Genomic DNA, 22,466 nt, shown 5'->3' with positions numbered 1-22,466 from the left:
TTCCTTGACAGTTTTCATCATCCCTCCACTCACTCTCGGCTTGTTCTTCTTCCACAGCCAGGAATACGGGGGGAGTACTCTGGGTTCGGGCCGAATACTGAGCCCGGAGCCTCTCCTCGGACAGCACGCCAAATATGCATTTATTCTATCTGACTTATAACTTATTATTTGTAAGTGTGAACTTGTGAAATCTCAATTCGCCAGCGGCAGTCATCTTTGTTGTAAACGAATTCAACCCAAGCGCTCTTTGGTGACGTGGATGATTACGTATGTTGATCATCTGTCCATCATCGTATAAAGCCCGCCCTGACAATTTGATTGGTCCGAACAGCTTTTGTTCGGGCATAATAGCTCCTCAACGGATCAAGTCCAGACCGAACTTCCCGACCTAAACATTTTGTGGGCGGGGCTAAGTTCGGCTGGCATCCAGGCTAGTCATGGACACTTAATATGTGTGTATTTGGAGTGTGTACTTGTCTGTGAGTGTATGTATCGGACTGAAGTGTTAAACTGAACATAATACATACATGTATGAGTTTAAGGTACAGCTGTTTGGCAGGCCCCCCATAATGAGCAATCTGAAAGACCCCAGCTAATGAAACCACAACAAGTGGCCATCTCTCCATTCAAATCTGTCGCTCCATGAAAAGGAATAAGGCTTGATATGATTTTACCCCTACTCAGGATAGTCATTAAAGAATTGTTGTCATGACAACTAAGTGCATATGCACCAGCGCGTGCTCTGAGCGAGAGAACGCATTTGTCTGTGAGCATATTGTGCATTTCACTTCTAGTTTGGCTGGTAGTTTAGGGTCCATTTAACATCATCACAAACACCCCGAGCTCAGATGAAAACATGTCAATATCTTGATAAAACTAGGTATAACAAAATTTCAGCCAGTATTATAACCAGATTGATTTATTTCTCAGTGCAAAAATGATGTGTTAAAAAACACATTGGTCATTGTCATTTTAGGCTGAAAAATAATCTTCTTTCCACAAGAAACAAACAAAACAAAAAACAAATTCACTAGCCAAGTGTATTCATTCATTCATTCATTCATTCATTCATTCATTCATTCATTCGTTCATTTATTCATTTATTTATTTATTTGTTTGTTTGTTTGTTTGTTTGTTTGTTTGTTTGTTTGTTTGTTTGTGTTTGTGAGTTTCTCGGATGGATAAAACAAACCAGCATTTTGTTAGTAAAGTTTTGATGGATCAGGATTGCATACAAGGTAAAGATGATTGCAGTGATGTACAAAAGTTCTACAGTAGAGTAACGGGGCTAAAGGCGCAATTGACTTTATTATCCTTCAAACCACTAGATGGCACAAAAATTCACATCACCACTTTTCTTAACATATATTTGCTTGACCATACTCGTAGAAATTGGTCGGATCCTTTACGTGATTGCAGAAAGCAAAGCAAAGTTGATTCTGTACTAATTTGATCTAATATTTTATATATATTTATTTATTTATTATTATTATTGTTATTATTTTTTTTTTTTTATGTAGATTTATGTAGCGAATGATAATCGATAATAGAAGAAATCTGTAAATGTATGGTATTTGGGGTAAAAAAACAACAACAAAAAAAAACATCCCTGCTGTTGGGGCTAAAAGCACAGTTAACATGATAATAAACAGCTGTCTGACTTTTTCAGTTGTTAACATGACATGGTAAGATTCAGATGATAAATATTATAGTAGGGTGTCCACCTGAGATAATCACCATATTTCTGTCAGGAGGGACCACTACCGTCAAATACGATTGACAATTAGCATACAGTTTGGATTGGCGGTATGGTTCCGTTCTGGGCATAACTCCCTGTGCATCCATGCAGCCTAGCATGGATAAGAGCAGGGAGAGCAGCAATAAACCCCCTTGGGGTAAACAGAACAGAACCAACATGAATGTTTGCAAATATATTTAATTCAAGATTTTAAAGTACAACATAATTCGAGAATTTATTCTGATTCAAGGGGAATCAGAATGCCAAATCCTGACTGACACGAGGAGGAGCTGGGGATGGAGGTGGGTAATTAGCTCCTGAGAAACGCGATAGCTGCTGATAATACTGAAGGAGCTTATATATGTATACGGTGATAGGCGTCGTAGTCCTATAGGTAGATGTGGATCAGCTGAGAGTCAGCTGATGAGAGCTTGACTAACATGACCTGCCAGAACTAACGCTACGCTTGATTAATAATGAAACTTTCATATTTAAAAATATATGAATCATTTCATATGATAAAATATCATATTTACTGTTACTACTGTAAAGCTGTATTAAATTATTATGGGATCTTCTTCAATGCTTTCAGAAACTTAACTTTTTTTTAAAGTTATGTTTCTATATTTTTTAAATGAACATATTTTAATTACAGAATACTTATTGAACAAAACTTATTTTATTTATCAAAATAAACAGAACATTTGCTAAAGTGATTGTTTTGAACAAGTATTAACTTTTACCCCGTGTGTGTGGTAAAAGTCCCACCTTGCCACCTCATACATTTATTTTTAATTAGATTTTTAACAAGACTAACCACTTTTATTATTTATTTTCACATAAAATATTAGGGGTGTAACAATACATCGATATGGATCGATGCATCGATCAAACGTCTAACGATGCATCGGTACCACACATACAATATCGATATACGGTACCTTTATATTGACACACTCCACATCCTCACGTAACTTTTCTCCGCAGAAATAGACGCCTGACAAGATTGACTGAACCCTTTGTCACAAAAGCCGTATTTTCCACTGTCAAGGCATCGCGAGTTCATGTTTTACAGCAGAAACGACAAGCCCAGAAAAGTCTGTTTTAGCGAATCAGTGCGCAGTATTCAGGTCAGGTGACAAGGCTGCTTGCTTGTCACTTTGAAAAGACGCGCTAGCTGAGAGGAGTTTTGTCAAAGCTGACTAAAAGTGATTGAGGATGGATTTCAGCGAACTTGATGAACCCGTGATATCTTCTTCAGGGCGTAAAAGGAAAATAAAAGCTGAAACTTTTTCACGGAATCTTGCTAAAACAGCACGTTAGTGGTGAGGGAAAAGCTCTCTGTATTGCGTGTACGTTAATCAAAACAACAAAGTTTGACAGGCGTCTATGCAGGGTTCGAAATGAGGGGGGTCTGGGGGGGACCCGGACCCTCCATAAGTCATTAGGGACCCCCCATAAGAATTTATTTTTGGATTTTGGGGGGTCCCCGACAAATATATTTTAACATTAAAAATGATTGTGAAAATTATAGGTCTTTAGTGACGTTTTATATTTATAACAGTAATTAATTTATTTCCTAGCGCGAGGCAGCATTCAGGGCAGCTATTAGCCGAGTGAGTTGCTATACAGCGTCACAGATTGTTGTTGTGGTGCTCCCGCAGACACGCACTGTAGCTGAACGCGGCAAAACGAAACCTCACAAAGAGTGAAATCCCGAATGAAAATCCTGTAAGTGCTTCGATTATGTTTATATCTCCATAATTTCTTATAGTAAAATATTAGAAGTTCGAGTTCCTATATCAAAAGTTGCATTAACTAACTGTTTGATAACCCAGTGTAATGATTAGAAGAGTAGCCTACGTTTGTCAACGTTTCTTGCTAGCCAGATGTGTATGAAGCCAAATGATCTGCTAGCTAACAGCAGACTGTGGAGGCTTGTTTCCGCCACAGAGTGAAAAATAAAAAAGTGAGACTTTATAATCTCACAATTCTGACTTTTTATCTCAGAATTACGTGATATAAAGGCGCAATTGCAGGTTATAAAGTCAGAATTGCGTGATATAAAGTCGCAATTGTGTGTTAAGTCAAAATTGCGTGATATAAAGTCGCAATTGCGTGTTATAAAGGCAGAATTATGAGATATAAACTTGCAATTGCGAGAAATATACTTGAAAATCTTTAAAAAAATTCCTCAGAATTGCATGTTTATATCTCGCAATTCTGACTTTATAATATGCAATTGGGAGATATAAAGTCAGAATTGCATGATATTAAGTCGCAATTGCGTGTTATAAAGTCAGAATTGTGAGATATAAACTATTCTGGGGTTAAAAAAAAAAAGTCTGTCTTTTTTTTTCCCTTAGAATTGGACTTTATATTTCACAATTGTGAGTTTATCTCACAATTCTGAGAAAAGATGTCAGAATTGCGAGATATAAACTCGCAATTATGTGTTATAAAGTCAGAATTGCGTGATATAAAGTCGCAATTGCGAGAAAAAAAGTCCGAATTCTGACTTTATAACACGCAATTGCGACTTTATTTCACGCAATTCTGACTTTATATCTCGCAATTCTGACTTTATTTCTCAGAATTGCGAGATATAAAGTCAGAATTGCGTGAAATAAAGTCGCAATTGCGTGTTATAAAGTCAGAATTCGGACTTTTTTTCTCGCAATGTAAACTCACAATTAAACATTTTAAAAGATAATTGCGACTTTTTATCTCACAATTGCGAGATAAAAAGTCGCAATTATTTAAAAAAATGTTTTATTCTGTGGCGGAAACAAGCTTCCATAGCAGACCTAGCAGCTAGACTAGTTATTCAAAGCTAGCTTAACAACCTACTTGTCCAGTCAGTGATTACGAAAGATAACCAGGACTTAATTCAAGTCTGTGATTTGAGCATGAATGAGTACTGTATATACATGAGAGCTTGGTAAGCTATCTAGGAAGCTAATATTATTTTTCTTAATTTAGAATCCTGCATCATGGAGAGAAAAAGAGGAAAAAGAACTTGTAACTTTGTTGGTCCAGAGTTAGATGGTTACCTGTTAGATTATAGCCACTTCTCCAGACACCACTATACTGGGCCTAGCCCAAACCATGAAAAACATCCCAAGACCATTATCCCACCTTCAACATTTGTCCATATAATTTTGCCTACAGTATATAGTGTAGCAAGGTAGTCTTCAGAATTTTTTATAATTTAATAATTACATTTTAGGGGACCCCCCAAGAGTCCTAAGTCATTTCGAACCCTGCGTCTATGTCAGCTGAGAAGATTAAAGTTACAAAGATTAATCACAAAGATTAGTGTTTTATTATGTATCATAGCAATTACTTTGCTTTGTTTAACTCTGAAACATGAAATGTGGAGTAATCTGCTTTTGCCACAAAAAAATATAGATATATATAAAATTAAAGCTGCAAGCAGCATTTATCGGGGTTCAAGCAGTTAAGGCCTTTAAGGACTTTAAGCACAAAAGCATCAAAAGTTGTTAAGTTTTACACCACGTTATTACAGAGCCATAAAACTCATTAGCGCCAACTAGTGGCTGATTTCTTTCAAAACTCTTACAGACCTCTAGGGCCATGAGTCGAACATGCCCATCGAGTTTCGTTCCGATTGGCCTCCGTTAATCTTGTCTAATAGGTGCTCAAATTTCATTGGTCGATGGCGGCCATGTTTTTCGAGATACGCCAACGTCCTCATAGACATACATGGCACCTTGGACCAAGACACTGCATACCAATTTTCAAGTCAATTGGACTAACGGTCAGGTGGTTATAGCCTGTTTTATGTTTGGAACATGTTTTGTTCCTCGCGGAGTACCTCTGGAATGCTTCTGCGGAGGTTTATTGTTTTATCCGCAGCAATAAAGTTTGTCGGCGTCCAAATGGATCGCGCTCTGGATTACTAACAGGAATTATTCTCATCATGTATACACTTAACTTGATGAAAAGCGGGATTGACGCACTGCAAGCAGAGAGATGATTTCTGGCTGCCTCCGCAAAAATTGTCTTCGGCGGACAGCCCGCTGTCTTTGGAACGATTTTAGTACTTTTGCGGCAGACAAACACAAATGTGTTTCTCTTTCTAGATCTTTTCTTTGAAAACAAAACCAAAGGTTAAAAAAAAAAAAAGAACAAATGTGAAGCGAGCAATTCTATCCATTTTGACGCCTTTTCATTTATAGCGGTTACCAAGCAACACGATTACGCACCAGCTGCAACTTGATGACACAAGCATACTGCGGTTCGGATACAAATAATATGTGAACAAAAGTCCATCGGGGGCAGGGGGGGAGCAATCGAACTCGGGTTAGGAACAGGCAATCGAACCAAGTGTGAAAGCGCCCTTAGTCTAGTTTTAGTCAATGAAAATTGTATTTTAGTCTCTTTTTAGAAATGCAATTCTATTTAACCCAGTCAATATAGTGTATCACTATGGAAAAATAGCGAAAATAGTGAACAGAAAAGTAACACTCGTCTCATTCGTGGAGGTTGAAAAACAAGTTCTTTCTGACATCCAAGATTTACTGTATTAATTTAAATGCAAAAGAAAAGGCATGAGAGTCAGTTGTTTTTGTCAATTTTAAGTTTTAATTTAAAATATTTGTCATTTTAATATAACTATATGGCTAAATATTTTACCACTTGCTAATAAATCTAGATAGAAGTAGTGCATTGAATACATTGTTTAAATTGTGCTTAAATGTGAATTACGACCATTAAAGAGTATGTGTGTACAAAGAGAATCGTAATGCTGACAAAACTTTTTTTAAATAAAAGTATTTGATAACTTCTGGATTTGAAATAAAAATAGTGAGTATGTGTTTGTGGTTCAGCCGTGGATCAGTTACGCACTGCAAACGCAGCATATGTGAAAGCACTATAGCTCCTGCTGCTCCTGCACCGCATATGCACTGCACATGGAGTATGGGCCCTATCTTGCACCCAGCGCAATTGACTTTGTACACCGACGCATGTATCATTCCTATTTTGCACCCGCGCACAGCGGACTTTTCCCTCCACAGACGCACGTCGGTTAACTAAGAAATACACTTGCGCTCCCAGGGGCGGTTCAGCGCAAAGAGGCGGCGTGTTCCGGCGCAAACGTTCCCTCATGTTATTTTGCACGTTTAGAAAACAATTCCGCCACTAACTGAAAAAATCTAGTTTAAAGTCAGTGGCGTGTTGCACATGTTATTCTTATGCTATTTTAAGGGCGCATGCTTGGCCATAATCAATGTAGCGTGTGCACAACGCGCATACACTTTGATTCTCTCACACAGAAGCAGCCGTTTTCATTTTTGCAAATCATACATTACGATAGATAGATAGATAGATAGATAGATAGATAGATAGATAGATAGATAATTATAAAAGCATACTTCTAGTTTACACATTTACCCAAATTATCATACGCCTGTTTAACCGAAGTTAATTTGGGTGTGTTTCTCCATCCCCAATGTCACTTCTCTGTGTTTTACGGCCCTGACGAGAACGTCGGTCTCCTCGGCTGTGAACCGCTCCTGGCGCGCGTCTGGCAAATCCACCGTTATAATAGGAATCCGCTATAGAATAAGCGTGTCTGCTCTTAAAGGGAATGTGAGATGACGCTCTGATTGGTTTATTTCACATTACGCCCAAACCACACCTATGAATAATGAAGCTACTTCAGACCAACCCATTTTAGATTTGCGTTGAGCGCAAGAGTCATTTATCCCGCCGGTATAATAGCAACAGCGCCCAAGACCCGGCCACAAAGTTACTTGCGTTTCGCGCTTGATACTTGCCTTTCAGATCGTTAAAATCGGGCCCTATGTGTGAAACGGGCGTCAGACTTAACTTTGTTTGTTGTCGTTTACGTTAACTCACCGCAGCTGCATCTTCTAAATAATGCCGCTAGTGGGGCTTGAGGAAGTGACGTCGTCTGCGCAGTGCGCCCTGATGCAGCCCCTGAAGTGAGACACGGGAAACAGAAATACTGCAAAATAATAATAATAATAATAATAAGACTAAACAAGACGAAATAGCGTCATAACATTTCATCTCGTTTTGGTCAACGAAAATGAAGAGACATTTTAACATAGTTTTTATTTTGTAAACCACATTTAGTCTCGTTTTTATTCGTCAACAAAATTGCATTATACATTTAATTATAGTTATTGTCACATGACCAGCATTTACGTTGCGTCTCGTTTTCGTCACGTGGTTCGTTGACGACAATATTTAGTTATAATTTTTGTTGACGAAAGAAATACTAGTAATCCGATATCGGATCTGACTCAAAAGACAATGTGATTCATCATTCCTTCCAATTAACCACCTTATCTTTGTATAGTAAAATAGTATGTTCAACAACATGAATAACGACGTAGCTGACCAGAGTTCGTGAATCAAATGATTCAGTTTAAAGAGTTGTTCAGACTTCTCTCGATCAGTTCAAGTCTCTCCATTTCAGATGTAAAAAAAAAAAATTTTATTTCACAAATTAAAAGTCCTGTGAGTCCGAAAAACAAAAGAAAATTGTAATTATCCTACCAGTTGATGGTTTCAAATTATGGTTCAAAGTGGAAACCGGTCCATGGGCACTGGTCAGCTAGCCATTTGTGCATATTTAATTGTATTCAATAGGCAGGCGATTCACCTCCACAGGATTATTTATGGCACAAAACAGGATACACTTGCCGATCACGTTCACATAGGAAAAAAAACAGAACAAGAAAACGCAGCCTTGGAAAACACAAGGCAAACGTACAATAATTCATTTCTGATTCAACATTTCAGTAACAAATCATATACATGCGCAGTTCAAATGACACATTAATCGAACTTTTCGACAGTTATTTAACACAGACACTCATTAATCACTCAATGGGTCTCATTCATGAAACATTCGTAAATATACGAGTAAATATGTGAGTGATTTAAAGTGGTAAAGGCGACATTCCCGAAAATTCTTCTCCTGATTCAGAAATACTTCGTAAACGTCAGATGTGATAGTGAAATGTGTGTGTGTGTGTGTTAATGAATTCCAATCAGTTGTAAATGGGACGCGTGTGCACGCTCATTCTCTAAATTACCATAAATCCCACCCATTAAAACCGACTGAAAACTATAGGCTATATGGGCATCATATTATGACACCAAACGAAGGATTTCAACTTGTCTTCTCAAAAACGAATTAAGAAGAGAAATTTCTCAGATGCAGAAATTGAAGTTTATTATCAGAAGTTCATTCAAAACGCCACATTTTGTTTTCAAGCGTACACAGTGGCGTATCAGGCCTAAAAAAAAGGAAGCTTGGCAGCATAGATGCAGTTAATGGAGTTTCATCTGTTAATCGAACAGTCCCAGAAGTGAAAAGAAAATGGTTTGACATGAAGCTTGACTGCATTATTCGTGACTTGCGGACTTGTAAAAGAATAAACAGCTTGAATAAAAAAATAAAATAAAAAAAACTTGCGGACTTTTGTTCCGTTTGCAGATGGCTCTCGTAATTACTGGCTGTCGTAATAAAAGTAAAAAGAAAAACCGTATGTAATTACTATATATAATATTTGGTAACACTTTACAATACGGGTGCACTAATAACCATTAATTCATGCTTAACTAATGCACAGATAATCATGTGTTAATGTATGACTCATGAAGAACTAAACCATTAATTAATGATTACTGCATCATGAAGATTCTAAATGATTAATATAAAGTAATATATGAATTGTTATTAATTAAATGTGTCATAATGTATTAATTCATTAATAACTTATTTTATTAACTAAAAGTCTAAATCAATGCGTTAATTACCACAATTGGTCAAGGCAATGTACTTCAACTTCCAGTTGTCTGCTTTAATTAATCATTAACTAATGATTTGCAAATGTATCATTATGTTATGACTTTACTTGTTGAGGCACATGACTATTAACTAATTGTTAAGTAATATGCCATTTTGGTTTGGACATCCACACTAAGCCATGGATTTCAATTTCCAACCATGTACAACCAAGATTTCACTGAGTCCGATGAACTTTGTTGTTCATGGCACAGGACTATGTCAGGTTAACATACACTGAGCACATGCGGTTGAGCTCTGCTATTTCATAACACTGTCTAGACTGGACAAAGACAATAGAACGTCCATTATAGTCAGTGATACTACACTGGATGCGTCGAGACACTACACGACAAAACCCAGTCAGTAAACCGATGCCACACTCTATTACTGACGTACTCTGAGCTCTTGTGCTAGTTCTGTTATGAAGGACAAATGGACTTGTGATGGTCTGTCATGTCCAGGTGTAGACAGCTGGTCTCGTCCAGTTTAAACACAGTGTAACAGCTTCAGGAGTTCAGATTCTGGTGTGCTGATATTTGTGTGTAGCCCAACTTACCCATCCTTCACACACATTCACCAACATTACATTCACTGCATGTGCAAACTGTCAAAACCCATAAATGGCATATTACTTAACAATTAGTTAATAGTCATGTGCCTCAACAAGTAAAGTCATAACATAATGATGCATTTGCAAATCATTAGTTAATGATTAATTAAAGCAGACAACTGGAAGTTGAAGTACATTGCTTTGACCAACTGTGGTAATTAACGCATTCATTTACACTTTTAGTTAATAAAATAAGTTATTAATTAATTAATACATAGACACATTTAATTAATAACAATTCATATATTACTTAATCTATTAATCATTTAGAATCTTTATTAGTTGCTGATGCAGTAATCATTAATTAATGGTTTAGTTCTACATGAGTCATACATTAACACATGATTATCTGTGCATTAGTTAAATATGAATTAATGCAGATTAGTGCACCCGTATTGTAAAGTGTTACCTAATATTTTTTCAAAATGCTGTGTAAATATGTACCCGATTAAGGTGAATTAAAATGCAGCCTTATTAATGAGCAAAACGTTCGGATGTTAAGCGCACTATTTACGCGTGGCTGGGAGCAGGTGTAGATTTCTTTCGTACCAACTAACGTTTGGAAAATACGAACATTTTAATGAATCCGAAAATTTACGTCAGAACCACTTTACACACGATTTACACAAAAATTCGTTCTGCTCGTGTTTCATGAATAAGACCCATTGTCTCAACTCATGACACAATGCTCATTGTTATACGTGATAGCTTTAGCCTACGGCTAATTAGTTCAGCTCGCGCTGTGCGGCCAACACTCAGCTCATATCAAATCATTTCTGAAATTGACATATCTTTCATAAGATAACATATGATAAAAAAATGTCACTCACCAAAACGAGATTGCATCACATATTCAATTAAAAAAAGACTATTCAATAAAGATTACCGCTCTGGGATCCACTAAATCTTTACTCCGATTTCCACTTCACCTCTCTCTGACGACAACACTCCAGGCTGAAGCATCCAAAGTTTACAAGTGCACACAATCACAGTTCTCGATAGATTATGATTATCATTTAGTGCAAGGAGTTTCTGGAGAAATGCTCCGTGTCTCATTTGATCTGTTCTCATCTGATTCTGTTTATGCTGACAGTGGCAGCGCCTGCGCGACCTGTGGGCGGGCCTTATGAATATGCCGCTTCTGTTGGCTCTCAGAGGTGTCAGTCACAGCAGCACAATCAGTGATTGGATGAATCGTGTGTTATTGCCCAGTGGTGTAATCGAGTGCATCAAGTAAAGGAAAAAAAAAGAACTGATTGAAAAATATAATTTGTCCAGAACAGAGCGACACGACTCAATTTAAACTGTTATAGAAGAGATAATATACTAAGAATGCACTGGTCTCTCAAGGATTGTCTCTCTGCTTTATTTTATAAGAAATATCTCTGTGTCTAAAGTTCCTAATGTCCTGTACTCTCAACTTTTGTATAATAGTACTAGTCATCATTTTTACACCAGGCATGAATAAAAGGGATGTTTTTTTTTATTTCCTGTTTCGTAAACCACTGGAAAAGAACGGACTGTAATGTATAGAGGAATGAAAATATGGAATCATTTAGCCTACCATTGATATCACCCATTTTTACAAGAAAAATTTGTTTAAAAAAAAATATTTAAAGGAACATTTTTACAAGAAAAATTAGTTTTAAAAAAATATTTAAAGGAACATTTAATGGCACAATATATAGTAAATTGTTGATTTCGATATTTGGAATGAATTTTGGGTTAGTGTGTTTCATTGACTTGACTTTTTATTGTTGTTGATTAAATGTAGTTTTGTATTTTTTACTTGTTGGGACCCCAGGAAGAGTAGACACTGCCTAGGTAGTGGCTAATGGGGATCCAAATTAACTAATAAACTTATATCATTGATGGAAAATACCATTTACAGCCAATACAGGCAATTTACTTAGGAACGTTTTTTTGACAGTTATAGCACCACCACGTCTTGCCTGATCTCCACCACTTTTATTAGGTGTCCTTGAAAGGTGCCCATACATGTCAAGTCAAGTCAAGTCAAGTTTATTTGTATAGCGCTTCTCACAATACAGATTGCATCAAAGCAGCTTCACAGCATCAAATCAAAACAATACAACAAAGCTTGTTTCAAGAGGAATTCACTGATTGATAAAACCAAATCAAACATCCCCAAAATATCCCCAACTGAGCAAGCCAAAGGCAACAGTGGCAAGGAACCGAAAAACTCCATCAAGTGACCTAATGGTATCCTAAAACTCCATCAGGTGACCTAATGGAGAAAAAAACCTTGGGAGAACCCAGGCTCAGTCGGGGGCCAGTTCTCCTCTGGCATTTATGAGCTAGAGGCCGGATTGTAGTTTGAACTGTGGGATTATATGAATGCCTGGCCAAAGAGATGCGACTTTAATCTAGTTTTAAACTGGGAGAGCGAGTCTGAGCAACGAACAGTATCAGGAAGACTATTCCAGAGTTTTGGAATGTCTGTCAAATTTGTTGTAAATATAATTTTTTTTATTGAAGTTTAGACACTTCTATTTATGAGAGCATAAAAATGATCCATGGGTGATAATGATTGGATTTTTTTTTAAGTTTTTTTTGTTCCTATCATAATTTTGACATTTTGGCATTATTGTTTAGCTATTTACCTATGTTTTCAAATTTCCTTAGTTTTTTTGTTGTTGTCTCGATCGGACTAACGGCTTTGAAGATAACCACAATTTTTTAAAGCTCTAAATGACACTTACAAAAACCATAAGGCGAAACCTGGCATGTTTGGTATTGTTGGAATCGGCAAGGATTCAGGAGTCTTAGGAGGTCACTCCTGTGAAAAAACACTGGCTTGAAACTTCTAAGGCTCCTTCAAGGCATTGTGCCAATGACGTATACTGAGTTTTGAGATACACCAATGTTCTCATAGACTATCATGGCACCCTGGACAAAGACACTGCGTGCCAATTTTCAGTAGACTAACGGTTGGGTGCGCTTATAGCTATTTTCATGATTTTTTTCACTGTTATAGCACCACCATGTGGCCAATTGTCACGATTTTTTTCATGTCAACTCAGATTGAGCTTATGAACATGTGTCCCAAGTTTAGCGAAAATATCTCTTTCCGCTCACAAGTTATAACCATTTTATAGCGCCACCAAGTGGCCAATTGTCATGATTTTTTTTCACGTGACCTCAGAATGAGCTCATGAACATGTGTCCCAAGTTTTGCGAAAATATCTCTTTCCGTTCACAAGTTATAACCGTTTTATAGTGCCACCTAGTGGCCAATGGTTGCGATTTTTTTTCAAGTGATCTCAGACTGAGCTCGGGAAGACGTATCCCAAGTTTAGCAAAAAAATCTCTTTCCGTTCACAATTTATAACCGTTTTAGTAAAAGTGGCCCTGGTGCCATCAAATATTTTGGTTCCCCTTATCGATTGTTAATTGAAATTTTGAATTTTTTGGATGATTATTGATTGTCAGACTCCAGAGAATATTCTTGCAGTGGTTTGGTTCTGATCGGACCAAAAACCTAGAAGAAGTTCGCAAAAATAGGTTTTTCAAAAAAATGCAATTTACTCGAAATTGGCGCCTGAAGAATCTTGCTGCACTGGTTTGGTTCCGGTCGGGCCAAAAACCTAGGACTAGTTCGCGAAAGTAGGTTTTGTGAAAAACCCCAAATACCCGAAAATTTTCCCAGGGTGACGAGCAAATCCGAGGCATGCACCTGGTCCGCCTCGAGCCAAGGAATCCAACGATATAAGACACTTGAGCCTACGCCTCACGGTTGATGAGTTATGAGCCGTTTCGTACTTTTGACCGCTGTAGCGCCCCCGTCAGGCCGATCGGGGCGGGCCTTGGTGACGCTGTAGGCGGTGTGAGTACTATCAGCCCCCAAAGTTTCAAGTCTCTACGACTTACGGTTTGGTCTGCCCGATCAGTTTTATGTCTGAATGTTGCATCATGGGAAAATTAACAATAACAATAGGGTTTCAGCACTTCGTGCTTGAACCCCTAATAAGTGGCTAAAAAAGGCACAAAAAGGCCTCTAAAAAAAAAACTATAGGGTCTAGGCACTTGCCGCTTGCGCTGCTGCGTTCCAAAAACTTTATCAAGCCTTTTAACGTGTGCCTCGGAGAGGAAAAAGTATGTTTTTTGCCCTTTTAGCTCATTTATCATGGAAATGTGGTGAATTTTTTTTTTACCTTTTAAACTGTGACACCTCCACTGATGGCCCGATCTCCATAAAAGTTTGCACGCTTCTTTAGAATAATATGGCGCATGTGCTCAGCTAATTTGGTGAAGTGCTGCTCTTTTTTCCCCCATTTTTCAGTCATTTAAATGTCATTTTGCATAGGATAATACAGAGGCCTTCTCACCTTTATGACAGTTAAAGCGCCCCACCAATGGCCCGACGTCCGTGAAAGTTTCCAAGCTTCTTTAGGATCACGTGACGCATGCGCATGCCCGATTTTGTGAGGTTGTATGCAAATCAGACAGCAAGATGGCCGCTTTCAGCCATTTCATGGGATTTGCCATAGAAATGCATCATTTTGACACCCTTTTAACAGTTATAGCGCCACCAAGTGGCCAGTCGCCACGTCCTTTTTCACGCGACCACAGAATGAGCTCGTACATACGCGTGCTGAGTTTGGTGCAAAAATCTCGTTCCGTTCACGAGTTATAGCCAATTAAGCAAAATGGGCTCCTCCCACTTCAAACGTTTTGGCGGCCCTTAGGGACCGTGAGCCCAAATTTTCACTTTTTTTTTGATAATTATTGACATTCGGACTCCAGAGAATCTTGCTGCACTGGTTTGGTTCCGGTCGGGCCAAAAACCTAGGACTAGTTCGCGAAAGTAGGTTTTGTGAAAAACCCCAAATACCCGAAAATTTTCCCAGGGTGACGAGCAAATCCGAGGCATGCACCTGGTCCGCCTCGAGCCAAGGAATCCAACGATATAAGACACTTGAGCCTACGCCTCACGGTTGATGAGTTATGAGCCGTTTCGTACTTTTGACCGCTGTAGCGCCCCCGTCAGGCCGATCGGGGCGGGCCTTGGTGACGCTGTAGGCGGTGTGAGTACTATCAGCCCCCAAAGTTTCAAGTCTCTACGACTTACGGTTTGGTCTGCCCGATCAGTTTTATGTCTGAATGTTGCATCATGGGAAAATTAACAATAACAATAGGGTTTCAGCACTTCGTGCTTGAACCCCTAATAAGTGGCTAAAAAAGGGCCACAAAAAGGCCTCTAAAAAAAAAACTATAGGGTCTAGGCACTTGCCGCTTGCGCTGCTGCGTTCCAAAAACTTTATCAAGCCTTTTAACGTGTGCCTCGGAGAGGAAAAAGTATGTTTTTTGCCCTTTTAGCTCATTTATCATGGAAATGTGGTGAATTTTTTTTTTACCTTTTAAACTGTGACACCTCCACTGATGGCCCGATCTCCATAAAAGTTTGCACGCTTCTTTAGAATAATATGGCGCATGTGCTCAGCTAATTTGGTGAAGTGCTGCTCTTTTTTCCCCCATTTTTCAGTCATTTAAATGTCATTTTGCATAGGATAATACAGAGGCCTTCTCACCTTTATGACAGTTAAAGCGCCCCACCAATGGCCCGACGTCCGTGAAAGTTTCCAAGCTTCTTTAGGATCACGTGACGCATGCGCATGCCCGATTTTGTGAGGTTGTATGCAAATCAGACAGCAAGATGGCCGCTTTCAGCCATTTCATGGGATTTGCCATAGAAATGCATCATTTTGACACCCTTTTAACAGTTATAGCGCCACCAAGTGGCCAGTCGCCACGTCCTTTTTCACGCGACCACAGAATGAGCTCGTACATACGCGTGCTGAGTTTGGTGCAAAAATCTCGTTCCGTTCACGAGTTATAGCCAATTAAGCAAAATGGGCTCCTCCCACTTCAAACGTTTTGGCGGCCCTTAGGGACCGTGAGCCCAAATTTTCACTTTTTTTTTGATAATTATTGACATTCGGACTCCAGAGAATCTTGCTGCACTGGTTTGGTTCCGGTCGGGCCAAAAACCTAGGACTAGTTCGCGAAAGTAGGTTTTGTGAAAAACCCCAAATACCCGAAAATTTTCCCAGGGTGACGAGCAAATCCGAGGCATGCACCTGGTCCGCCTCGAGCCAAGGAATCCAACGATATAAGACACTTGAGCCTACGCCTCACGGTTGATGAGTTATGAGCCGTTTCGTACTTTTGACCGCTGTAGCGCCCCCGTCAGGCTGATCGGGGCGGGCCTTGGTGACGCTGTAGGCGGTGTGAGTACTATCAGCCCCCAAAGTTTCAAGTCTCTACGACTTACGGTTTGGTCTGCCCGATCAGTTTTATGTCTGAATGTTGCATCATGGGAAAATTAACAATAACAATAGGGTTTCAGCACTTCGTGCTTGAACCCCTAAAAATACTTTCAATGAACTTTAATTTTATAAGTTACCTGTATTTTTGTTTTTTTGTTATTATTACTTAATCAAAACAACCCAGCTGCAGTTTGATTGATATTCAAATGCACAATATAAATAAATAAAAGAATATGCAAATGAACAAGAACGGAGTTGTCTGTTTCTGCAAATGAACTCTTCTGTTATAGTTCATTTTCATTTTCATATATCTTTTTTTTTTTTTGACTTGTAACAAACAACTTGTAAATGTCCCAATGGGAGAGGGTGTGCAATTTTCAAAGAGTTTAATTAAACTTTCATGTCATATATTTTTGTATGTATTAGTGTGAGTTAATAAACGTAACTGGTTGTGTACACTTGGCACATAATATCTAAATATCGATTAATCGATCGATATAGCCCTGAATCGAATTGAATCGTAATCGTATCGTAGAATTTTTTGAGGTATCTGCAAATATCGTATCGCTGGCTGAGAGAATTGATATCGTATCGTATCGTATCGTGATTAACTGTCCGATTTACGCCCCTATGAAATATGTTACTCCATCAATGTTCAATAAAAACTATGCCAAGGTGTGCCTCCAAAAGGGCATGTTAGAACTAGTTAATGTAACCTCATCTATATCATGCTTGATATCAAAATAATCCTTGTTTAGTATCTAACACATTGGTGTACTTCTCCTTATAGCATGCATTGTATGCTTGTTATATTAATTCAGAGTATGAAGGGACACAAACTGCCAACCCACTCTGCAAATGAGTCAGCTTCAAAACAAAGGAACTTTTCCCGCTTGAAAACTTTTCTCATTTGTCAAGCTAAACTGAAGTTTTTCTTCACTCGACCCTGAAGAATTGCAACTTCACCAGCATCGAATTACTGGACCATCAAGACTTTGTTCTGAGACTGCATCCAGAAGCTTATTCAACAGCTAAGACACTGCAAGTATATTGTGCATTTCACTAAACAGGGGTTTAGTGTAAGCTGTATTCCCCTTGTTAACAAGGTGCTTTGAACTAATAAACTAACGGTTCTATTCAGGTGGTTAACTGACTCTTTTCCACAGCGGTCTCTGTTTCAGTTTCATTCCATCACTTTCACATTCCATTTTACCCATGTATACATGATTGTGTGTATGTGTTTGTTTAGATTAGTTATATGTCCGTAATTTAGTTAAATAAAACTTTTGTGAACATTCATGTGAGTTTTGATTCTGGTCACTGCTTGTAAATCAAAGTCCCTTTAACGATGCAATCAAAGCTGCATTTGGAAATAGTTATTTTTCTGTGGCCACGAAAAATATCCTTTCTGAGAACTAATAGACGATTAATTCGTTAGACGGACAGGTTCATTGATTGTACTGATCGCACATTGCATTTATGCACAGACATTTTTCATGTGCATTGACGTTGTTTCCACACACATTCAGGGTAATGTTTTGACTTGTCATGTTTATGTTGCTGTGTCTAGCAATTCTGAATGGATCCGTGTACTGTAGTAGGAATATGCAGTCAGGTCATTGCGGTTGGTTGAGAGGTTTTTTTCTTCATGTGGTCCTGTTCAGTATCACAACTTGAGTTGTCTTAAATGTAAACAAGCTCTTTGCTGTTGCACTGTACATACTGTGCACACTTTTTTCATGGGTGCTTACATTTAGGAATTATATGGACTCCTCATATCATTTGGTTATTTGGTGTCCTTTTGGAATCTCCAATTGTCCTTTTTTTTGGAAGACATCTAAATTTACTTTGAACAAAGCTAGCAGAAAATACAGTTTTGTGAGAATCACCCTTCAATCTGATGGTTTACCTTATATATAGCAAATTATGACAAAATGAACATGTTAAACAAAATAAATTGTGTATGCGATAAGTGTGCGATTAATCGCCAAAAAAGGGTGTGATTAATCGCGTTTACCTTTTTTAATCTATTGACAGCCCTAACATATATAATTTAGAACATGCCAAATTCAATAACATTACAACAAGGTTAAGAACAAATTAATGTAAACGTTGTGAGTTAGATGGACATTTACATGAACAATACAGAAAATTATTAGTGAATAAGAACCATTGTTGCATTGCACAAACAATAGATAGATAGATAGATAGATAGATAGATAGATAGATAGATAGATAGATAGATAGATAGATAGATAGATAGATAGATAGATAGATAGATAGATAGATAGATAGATAGATAGATAGATAGATAGAATGACTCAGATCAGAGAAGAGCATATGATGAGAGACAGGAGGACACCTTATTTGTGTCCATGCAAAAACACTCATTATCCTCCTTTGCCAGCCGAGCCATCAAACGTGATTAGTTCTGCTGTCTTTGTTCAACACGGCAGCCTGTTATTCCTGCTCAGATGCGAGGTACAACACAAATGAGCTTATGCTACACAAAACAGCAGTGCTAATCACTTCCCTCAATGTAGAAAGAAAAGCACTTCACATTGCCAGTTAATGTTTAAAGGTGGGTGACTATTTGTGACAGTAAATTAGATATTAATATGTGCCAAACCACTGTATCAGTCATGTATCTACAGACATTGAGCTCTCATGCCAGTTTACAAATTTGGTGCATGTAAAACTTATTACCCATCATTGTCTTAATAGCATCTAAGATCTTCATTCATCTCAATGGGTAGCAAAGAAGACATGAGTCTTGACATCTAAACATATTGATTCATATTATTAATTGAATAGTAAAGTATATCCAGTGTTGTGCAAGCTACTTGGAAAATGTAGTGAGCTAAGCTAGCAGTTACTTTACATTAAATGAAGCTTCATTACAGTGAAGCTACCCCCCTGGGAAATGTAACAAGCTAATCTACAGTGGGGAAAATAATTATTTGATCCCCTGCTGATTTTGTAAGTTTGCCTACTTACAAAGAAATGAAAGGTCTATCATTTTTATGGTAAGTTTATTTTAACGGCTGAGACAGAATATCAACCAAAAAATCCAGAAAAAAACACATTATATAAAAGTTATAAATTGTTTGGCATTTGATTGAGTGAAATAAGTAGTTGATCCCCTACCAACCAGCAAGAATTCTGCCTCCCACAGATTGGTTATGTGCCCATGTGAAACACAGATTAGTCCTGCCACTTTAAGTACTCATAATGTCAGCTCCTTATGTGTATAAAAAACATCTGTCCACAGAATCTGTATCTTCCATTCCAACCTCTCCACCACCATGGGCAAGACCAAAGACCTGTCAAAGGACATCAGGGACAAGATTGTAGACCTGCACAAGGTTGGAATGGGCTACAAGACCATCAGCAAGAAGCTCGGTGAGAAGGAAACAACTGTTGGTGCCATTATTCGGAAATGGAAGAAATTTGAAATAACTATCAATCACCATCGGTCTGGAGCTCCATGTAAGATCTCGCCTCATGGGGTACGGATGATAATGAGAAAGGTGAGGGATCAGCCGAGAACTACACGGTAGGGAGCTTGTTAATGATCTCAAGGCAGTTGGGACCACAGTCACCAAGCAAACCATTGGTAACACACTACGCCGCAATGGATTGAAATCCTGCAGCGCCCGCAAGGTCCCCCTACTTAAGAAGGCACATGCAGAGGCCCGTCTGAAATTTGCCAGTGAACAAATCTAATGATTCAGAGAAGGCTTGGGAGAAAGTGCTGTGGTCAGATGAGACCAAAATTGAGCTCTTTGGCATCAACTCAACTCGTTGTGTTTGGAGGAAGAGAAATGACTATGACCCCAAGAACACCATCCCTACAGTCAAGCACAGTGGTGGAAACATTATGCTTTGGGGCTGTTTCTCTGCTAAGTGTACAGGAAGACTTCACCGTATTGGGGGCTGATGGACGGGGCCATGTACCGTAAAATATTGGACGAGAACCTCCTTCCCCTCAGCCAGAACACTGTAGATGGGTCTTCCAGCATGACAGTGACCCAAAACATACCGCCAAGGCAGCAAAGGAGTGGCTCAAGAAGAAGCACATTATGGTCTTGGTGTGGCCTAGCCAGTCTCCAGACTTTAATCCTATAGAAAATTGTGGAGGGAGCTGAAACTTCGAGTTGCAAGACAGCCAAGAAACCTTAAGGGTTTAGAGAGTATCTGTAAAGAGGAGTGGACCAAAATCCCTCCTGAGATGTGTGCAAACCTGGTGACCAACTACAAGAAGCGTCTTACCTCTGTGCTTGCCAAAAAGGGTTTCTCTACCAAGTACTAAATTATGTTTTGCTTGGGTATCAAATACCTATTTCACTCATTGAAATGCAAATCAATTTAACCTATATATAATGTGATTTTTCCAGGTGTTTGGTTGATATTCTGTCTCTATCCGTTAAAATAAACCTACCATAAAAATGATTGACCCTTCATTTCTTTGTAAGTGGGCAAACTTACTAAATCAGCAGGGGATCAAATAATTCTTTTCTCCACTGTACAGCAACATGGCGAAAGTAGTTTACTACATATAAGCTTTTTTTTTTAATAAATGTTTTATATTGAACCAACTTCATTCCAAGTCAATGCTATCTCAGTGATCAATAAACAACAGTATCAGTCAAACAGATAGGCAGGCATAATTGTTCAGTTCAATTGTTTATTCAACAACTGTTCCAAACCAATTTGGCAACAAAAACAATAACAGAACCATAGCTATATAAACCATATAACTGTATAAAACCATAACCATAATAGCTATAACAAAAACAGGTGTTGAGAGTGTGTGCACCTTTCCATCAAGTACATTTCTCGTGTGTCAGCCCATGGATTGGTACGTGATGTCACCATCCGGAGCAGAAGGTGGCGGTAATGCACTAAAAAGCTGGTTGCCAACAGATGTAAAACACGAAGTAGTAGTCACCGTCATACGGAAGTACTTCTGTGGGCTACACAGATCTGTGTATTGGAAGTGGTGTCACTTACTGATCCAGGATCAGTGATCCTTAGCAGTTGTATTTCCGATTTGAGCTTGAGCTTTAGAAATGCTTGGGAAAATGTAGCTTGTGTGGACGCTACCACACTACTTGATCAACAAAAGAGCTTTGCTACTGAAAAGCTATTTGTTGGTGCTACCACCACGCTATTGAGAAATGTAGTTAAACAACTGCCCAACACTGAGTATATCTTCAAACTTATATTTGTGTTTGTGTAACATTTATTTATTTATTTATGTATTTATATATATTTATATATTCAGGAACATCACTGAAGATGTGTCCCAGAGCACTGATTCTCAAAGTGTGGTACGCAGGCTCCCTCTAGTGGTACACAGAGGAATCACAAAATTTTGCACGTACGATCACACCGGTGTGATTAGAACGGTCAGTGCATCACGTGATCAACTGCTAAATTCAAATGTGAGCCAGAGTCGGCTCAGCGCTTGTCATATATTTATATGAACTATTCAGTGTTTTCAACCACCTGATGTTTATTTTAGGTTTCAGACATTTAAATTAGCATAAGTAATAAAAAAACAATACATTTAGAGTTACACACTGATGTCTATGGAAGTGGCAATAATAATCCTTTCCATTATAATTAGACGACATGTTTTATTCATATCAGATACACATTGTGTAAGTAACTTTAAAGTTGACTCTATTCTTCTCCCAGTTCATCGGCCACTTACTTTCATGTATTTCGGGAGAAGTGGATGAATTTATGTGTTGTAAATCCAACAGATCCGATTCTCTGAACAGCGGCACAAACTAACAAGGCGACGCCCATTGCGCATATAGCTCAACTAACGCGATTATTATTTTCTTTTCAGCTGGCTTTTTGGTTGATTAGGTCCACTGTCTGTCTTGGGTTTCTCTTGCAGCTTAACATTTAAGTACATTACAGTTTTTATTTAACTTTTAAGTACAATACATTTTCATTTAATAT

The 22,466-nt window shown here is 38.3% G+C and overlaps 1 protein-coding gene across 2 annotated transcripts in view; it reads right to left on the bottom strand.

The window, feature by feature from the left end:
* dpp6a (dipeptidyl-peptidase 6a) overlaps positions 1–22,466 on the bottom strand; it is a 410,674-nt gene that overhangs the window by 220,459 nt on the left and 167,749 nt on the right. The window lies entirely within an intron of this gene.

This window comes from Rutilus rutilus (genome assembly GCF_951802725.1).
Source record: "Rutilus rutilus genome assembly, chromosome: 24".
Classification (NCBI taxonomy): Eukaryota; Metazoa; Chordata; class Actinopteri; order Cypriniformes; family Leuciscidae; genus Rutilus; species Rutilus rutilus.
This window is presented reverse-complemented; position numbering and strand designations above follow the sequence as displayed.